Consider the following 7525-nt stretch of genomic DNA (forward strand, 5'->3'; position numbering starts at 1 on the left):
GTTTCGGAGATGGGATGCTCCCACTGTCACTCGCGGGGAGAGTACAGACGGTGAAGATGACGATCCTCCCGAGATTCCGGTTTATTTTTCAGTGTCTCCCTATTTTCATTCCGCGGTCCTTCTTTAAAAGGATCAATAAAATCATCCTGGGATTTGTTTGGGTGGGGAAGTCCCCGCGGGTAAAAAGGGGGATGCTGGAACGGAACCGTAGCGAGGGGGGACTGGCGTTGCCGAACTTCAGCAACTACTACTGGGTGGCTAACATAGCCATGATAAGGAAATGGATGGTGGGTACGGGGTTGGTTTGGGAGCGGGTGGAGGCTGTTTCATGCAGGGGCACCAGCTTGGCAGCCCTGGTCACGGCTCCTCTGCCGCTCCCGCCGGCCCGGTACTCCACCAGCCCTATAGTGGTGGCGGCTCTGCAGATTTGGGGCCAATGGAGGAAGCATGCGGGGGGAGTGTGAACGTTGGTCTGGTCCCCAATATGCGACAACCACCGAATTGTCCCGGGGAAGATGGACGGCGGGTTTCAAGCGTGGCGGAGGGCGGGGGTGGGAAGGATGGGCGACTTGTTCCTGGAAGGGAGCTTCGTGAGCATGAGGGCGCTGGAGGAGAAGTTCGGGCTGGCAAGGGGAAATGACTTTCGGTAGCAGGTGCGGGATTTAGTACGTAGACAGGTCCCGTCCTTTCCACGCCTTCCACCAAGGGGGATCCAGGACAGGGTAGTTTCCAGGGGCGAGGTATGGAGGGGAGAGTCTCGGATATTTATAAGGTGCTTATGGGAGCGGAGGACACAGGGACCGAGGAACTGAAACTCAAGTGGGAGGAGGAGCTTGGTGGGGAGTTGGAGTGAGGCGTATGGGCAGACGCTCTGAGGAGGGTAAATGCAATGCAACATGTGCCAGGCTCGGCCTGATTCAATTCAAGGTAGTTCACCGGGCCCACATGATGGTGGCCCGGATGAGTAAATTCTTTGGGCTGGCGGACAAGTGTGCTAGATGTGCTGGAGGACCAGCGAACCATGTCCACATGTTCTGGGCGTGCCCAAAACTCAGGGGGTACTGGCAGGGATTTGCGGACGTCATGTCCCGGGTACTGAAAACAAGGGTGGCGATGAGTTCAGAGGTGGTGATTTTTGGGGTGTCGGCGGACCGGGAGTCCAGGAGGGGATAGAGGCCGACGGTGTGGTCTTTGCTTCCCTGGTGGCCCGGCGATGAATACTGTTGGCCTGGAGGGACTCAAAGTCCCCAAAGACCGAAGTATGGCTGTCGGACATGGCAAGCTTTCTCGGCTTGGAAAAAATCAAGTTTGCCTTACGAGGATCAGTATCGGGGTTCGCACAGAGGTGCCAATCATTCAACGAGGGGAGGGGAGATGTGCGTGGAAAGTTTTTTACGCAGAGGGTGGTGGGTGCCTGGAACGCCTTGCCAGCGGAGATGGTAGAGGCGGGCATGATAGCATCATTTAAGATGCATCTAGACAGATATATGAACGGGCGAGGAACAGAGGGAAGTAGGTCCTTGGAAAATAGGCGACAGGTTTAGATAAAGGATCTGGATCGGTGCAGGCTGGGAGGGCCGAAGGGCCTGCGCTGTAATTTTCTTTGTTCTTTGTTCTTCGCGGGGAACTAATCGTCAGCGGGGGGAGGGGGGGGGTAGAATAGTGTAGGGTAGGGGGGAAGAATAGGCGGGTCTATTTGCGAGAGAGGAACTGTTATTTGCACTATGTTTTTGTGATTGATATTTACACACTAATGTATATTGTTACTGTTTACAATGCCATAAATACCTCAATAAAATTGTTTGTTAAAAAAAAAGAGGGTGGGCTACTGTGGATGGATTGGTACCTGAGGTGGGAGTCTCCTGAGTCTCCTGGGAAGCAGCAGGGTGGGAGGTTAGGTAAGCTCAAGCAGAACTTCAGCCCACGACGGGGCCCAGCAAAAACGCAGTCCATGCTCCCACTCTAGGATGACCACCCTAATGTAAGTAGTTGCTGGTTTGTGAGGTCTTCAGCCCAAATAGGGTTCAGCAAAAACACAGTCCATGCTTCCACCTTGGAATAGCCACACCGATGGAATCCACCGTCCTCCCTGCCAAAAGAAGCCACTGGGGTGTATGGGGTCTTCAGCCCGGGAGAGGGGTTCAGTAAACACAATGTCCACTGGATTCCCCCTGTCCTGGAACAAGCACACCTGAAGGAAGAAGGAAAGCTTTGTCCTTGTTGATGTTAGATGTTATGATTGGGAAAACCAAGCCGGGCAGGGCCCTCAGCCCGGGAGGGGCCCAGCAAATGTTCCAACGGGATACATGGCCCAGCACAGACATCATTACACTTAGCGGTTTCACAGGACACTTACAACAGGGACACATTACAGCCCCTGTGGCTATTCAGATAGGCAACATTAAGACAAAACACCCCGTTGTTCTAGTAGATCTACCCCAGACAGCCAAACACATTTTGGGGATAGATTTCATGAGCTCCCACAATCTTTCATTTAACCCCGTCAATAGATGTGTGTGGAGAATGGCAAAGGCAGCATGAGCCCCCGCCACGCTCACAGTTGGAGACTACACACACAGGATTAGCGCAGTAGGAGTCTTCTGGTTTGATCCACGAACCATTAGTCAAGACAAAGAAGTTAGAGACGTTTTACAGAAACACAAAGCATCTTTTGCCCAGCACAAGCGCGACTGCGGCAGGATCGTAGGTTTAGTTAACATCACAGGTCCCGATCCTAAACCCCAGAAACAGTACGGTTTCCCCCAACAAGCAGAGGGAGAAATTGCAAAAGTCATCCAAAATTTACTCAACCAAGGCGTACTTCATTCGGTAGCCTCAACTAACAATGCCCCAATTTGGCCAGTAAGGAAACCCGATGGCCCATGGCGACTGACCATCGATTATAGGGAACTAAACAAAGTGACCCCATTAGCAGCCCCCACCATGACCAATTGTCTCGAGACAATGCTAAAACAGGGACTCCAGTCAAAATTTTTCTGTTTTGGACATCAGCAATGGCTTTTGGTCCATTCCATTGGATAAAACGTGCCAATACAAATTTGCTTTCACCTTCCAGGGACAGCAATACACATGGACATGCCTACCACAAGGCTTCCGCAACTCCCTCTCCATTTTAAACAGACAATTGGCAAATGGATTAGCTAAATTTTCCCGACCCGAATGCCTTGTTCAGTATGTAAACGACTTACTCCTACAGACGGACACTAAGGGAGAGCACATTTTGCTTCTCTCTTAATTATTAGGACTCCTTCACGAAATCGGATGGAATGTTAACCCCAAAAAAGCCCAAATTCTCCAGGAAAAGGTCATTTATTTAGGCACAGTAATCACCCATGGCAAACGTGAGATCGAGGAGAAACGCATTGACTGCATTGTTAAATTACCCTTTCCCCATAATGTTACAGCCCTCCGGTCATTCCTAGGACTGGTTGGCTACTGCAGGAATCACATAGACGGTTTTGCCACAAATGCAGCTCCTCTTTCCGAGCTCCTAAAAAAGCACGCCCCATGGAAATGGCTTCCACAGCACACGGATGCCGTGGATGCATTAAAACGAGCCCTCAGCACAGCTCCCGCATTACAGGTACCAGACGCACTCACCCCATACGCAATAGAGGTAGCATCCACCGCCCGAACCCTTTCGGCCGTGCTCCTTCAGGAAAGACGCGATCGTTTAGGCCCCATAACCTACGCCTCACGAGTTCTCGATCCGGTAGAGCAAGGATTTTCTGCCTGCGAAAGGCACTTACTCGCAGTTTTTCGGGCTGTTCGGTACTTTGCGTACATAACAGGACTCAATCCCGGAACCATTTTAACAAAGCACACCCCAACCCAACTTCTACTAGATGGTAGACTGAAGGACAGCACAGTCAACTAAATTCATGCAGCACGATGAAACCTACTCCTACAAGGACGGGACATTACGGTTAAAAGGACTAAGACACGCACGTTTCTAGCAGACAATTTACAGTACGCAGGCACCCCACATGAGTGTGAGATCATTACCACCAATCACAACACAGAACCCTTTGTCCCCAAACCAGCTCCCCCGAAACCATGTACTACACCCCAGAGACCCCAGCCCACAGACACAGACGCAGCTCTTAGGATTTATGTGGATGGCTCCTCCACAGTTTTAAATGGTGACAGAATCACAGGTTGTGGTATCTATGTAGAGGACGTGCAGGGATGCGCGTTAGAAGAAATCTCACTGAAATTGCCTGGACATCTAGGTTAGCAGGCAGCCGAATTAGCAGCCGTAGCCTACATTGTTCAGCACCCCGACTCATTCCCGTCCCCAGCCGACATATACTCCGACAGCCTATATGTCTGCAATAGCTTAACTGAGTTCCTACCCCTGTGGGAATCTAGAGGTTTTGTTTCCGCCGATGGAAAACCCCTACCCTCAGCCCCATTACTCCAGCATATCCTCAAGACAGCTAAAGGCCGTAAATACGGTATCGTTAAGGTTCGCAGCCACCATCGTTCTTCCCCCCCTGGTAATGTTAAGGCAGATGCCCTAGCAAAAGCAGGTTCCAGACATGGTCATTTTTTGGAATCCCTCCGAGAGTGCCCCAGTACACGTGGTCCAAGTCTCACTGACCAATATTCAAGATTTAGCCCAGGCACAGAAGGAAGACGAAAAGCTCAGGGAAATTTTAAAAGGTAATTTCCCAGCCCCCTATGATAAGTACAGAAACGCTTTAACAGCACACAATGGCATAATTTCAAAAGACGGTATTTATGTGGTCCCCACCCAAGATAGAAACCAGATTATCTGCCAATTCCATGACAACCACGGACACCAAGGTATAGATTCAACCCTTCCCACCTCAGACCTCTCTGCTGGTGGCCCAATTTAAAATCCAATGTGACTCATTACATTGAGAATGGTTTGATTTGCGCCCAGAACAATCCAGACAGGTATGCGAAGAAAGGTCAACTCAGTAACACCCGCCCTGTTAATGGCCCCTGGACGAATCTACAGATAGATTATATAGGTCCCCTACCCCCCTGCAAAAATGGTTTTAAATATGTGTTGGTAGTGATCGACACTTTCACGAAATGGGTGGAAGCTTTTCCATCTAGAACTAACACGGCTAAAATGACAGCCAAGTTTCTAACATAGCAAAATTTCACAAGACTCCCCCGTAGTATCGAGTCAGACCAAGGCTCGCACTTCACAGAACGCATCATGAAAAATGTCCTCACAACTTTCGGCATACGACAAAAATTTCAGATAGCCTATCACCCCCAATCCAGCGGGATTGTAGAACGCATGAATCGCACCCTCAAAGCAACTCTTAGGAAAATGGTACAGCATGGGACACAGTTCTCCCATTTGCACTCATGTTCATTAGGAACACGATATCGACTTCGACAGGATACACCCCCCACACCCTCATGACCGGACGACCCATGAAGGAAACAGAATACTTATTAGGGCTTGATTTGGCCAGCCCCACATTCACCGCCCTCACCCATGAGAAAGCAGTACAACAAATCCTGGAAAACGTTAAAGCAGTCCAGCTTGCCGCAGCTGTTAGGCTTGGCACACGGAAAAAACAGAGTAAAGCATGTTTTGATAAAACAGTACACCCAATGGAATTTTCAGTAGGACAGCAAGTCATGCTCTCCCTGTACAACCCTAGTTCATTTCTTTCCCCCAAATTCGCAGGGCCCTACTCAATTTCAGATAAAGTCAGCCCCTCCGTTTATAAGATCACTTATCCTAATGGCAAGTCAGGAAGGTTTCACACAAACCAGCTTAAGTCTTATGGCACATAGTGCAACCACTCCCACCACATCTCACTCGCAGCAGCAGACAAACATGCCCCGCCCATGGACAACCTATTCCTACCCTCCCCCAACCAGTCCAGCCCGTCCACAGACAGCACTTCGACTCCACCCCCAGACACACGACTCCGCCCCTCCCTTCATTCGACCAGCACCGACAGCGACAGCACTGATACATTAGACCTCATAGAACCACCACACAATCTCAATTCTGCACCAGGCCCCACTCCCAGAGACTCCGAACAGGGTATGTTTGACCCCTACGAGACCACTTACGTAAAAGCCCCTGAACCGAACCCACCGCCCGAAGACGATGGATTACCCCCTACCGCCTCCACCCTAGACACTAAGCATTGGCACCGCGATAATTCCTACAGACACGTCCGTAACGATGACATGGACCCCACATCGGCCCAGGCTGCCTTGGCACAGCTACTCCAGTCACGAGTTTGGTAACTGGGAGAAGATGATGACTCAGAGTCTGACTCCCACCAGGCTCGCCCCTTTGCGACTCTTTTTACAATGGAACAATGAGGTGTCCAGATGATGAGAAAAAAGAACCGATTGACATTTACGGTGTCCTTCTTTCTGATGGAGCCTGCCCGCTTTCTTGTTTCAGCTTGTTTTTTTCAAATGTTGACTGTTTGTATGTTGTTCAACTCACGATACAGTTTATTGATACAGTCATAACTACTCTTCCGATTCGACGGCAATCATAAGAACCACGGTGAACACAAATTCTTTCCGTTCTTGTCCGGTCACCCGAGCAGTGGAGTATGGCACTGATCCCCCACCCTGCCTGAGGATCCCCATCTAGTCACCTAAGCTTGGGTAGTGTACCTACGGCACTGGTCACCGCCCTACCCAGGGATTCCACCCATTCTTGCCCCGCCGCGGCCCACCCCCCCCCCCCCCCCCCCACCCCCATTCGGCGCTTTTATTTCGAAACTCTTTTACTGTTTCTTAGGATGTGGTTTAAAGAATGTTCTTTGCCACAAGTTTTTTTTTGCTTTCCGGCGACCCTAAAGTCGCTATCCCCACATGCTATTTACATCTTCAAACACTTGGGTGAAACGATTGGCTGCTGGACGGAGAAACTGTCCGCCCACTCAGTGCATCGACCACACAGACTTGTGAGACTGCTCGCACTGTGACAGTATTTTCTTTTTCGGATGTCTTGTCCCCAAAAATATTTGGTTTAAAAAAAAATGAGGGAGTCACATATGGTGACAGTTCTAATGGGCAATTGACGATAAAAGGAGAGACAGATGAACATACGAGATATTGAACAAGGTAATAACAGATATAATGCTTGTGTCCACAAGAAATCCAAAACACCAGAAAACAGAGGAAGACCAAGAGAAAAATGAAGATGGACATAATGACCTACATTTGGATCATCATGGGATCACTACAGTTGCGCACGGAAGCGACCCCCCTAACCCCCACCACACAGGCAGTGATTGTATTCCATCACTGCCATACACCACACCCAGAAACAGCCACTGACACACCAACCTGGTGTGACCTTATAAAATGGTATTCCCTTTCATACATCATGGAAGCCCTATTAGTGATAGCAATACTCTACATCCAGACACTGAGACTTCGGAAATGGTGAAGGAAAGCCTCCCGCACTCCAGTATACACACTTAGACCCCCTATTTTCAGACTACAGCAAACCCCCACTCTGTCTAAATAAATAAAG

This window comes from Scyliorhinus torazame, chromosome 4 (genome assembly GCF_047496885.1).
Source record: "Scyliorhinus torazame isolate Kashiwa2021f chromosome 4, sScyTor2.1, whole genome shotgun sequence".
Taxonomy (NCBI): domain Eukaryota; kingdom Metazoa; phylum Chordata; class Chondrichthyes; order Carcharhiniformes; family Scyliorhinidae; genus Scyliorhinus; species Scyliorhinus torazame.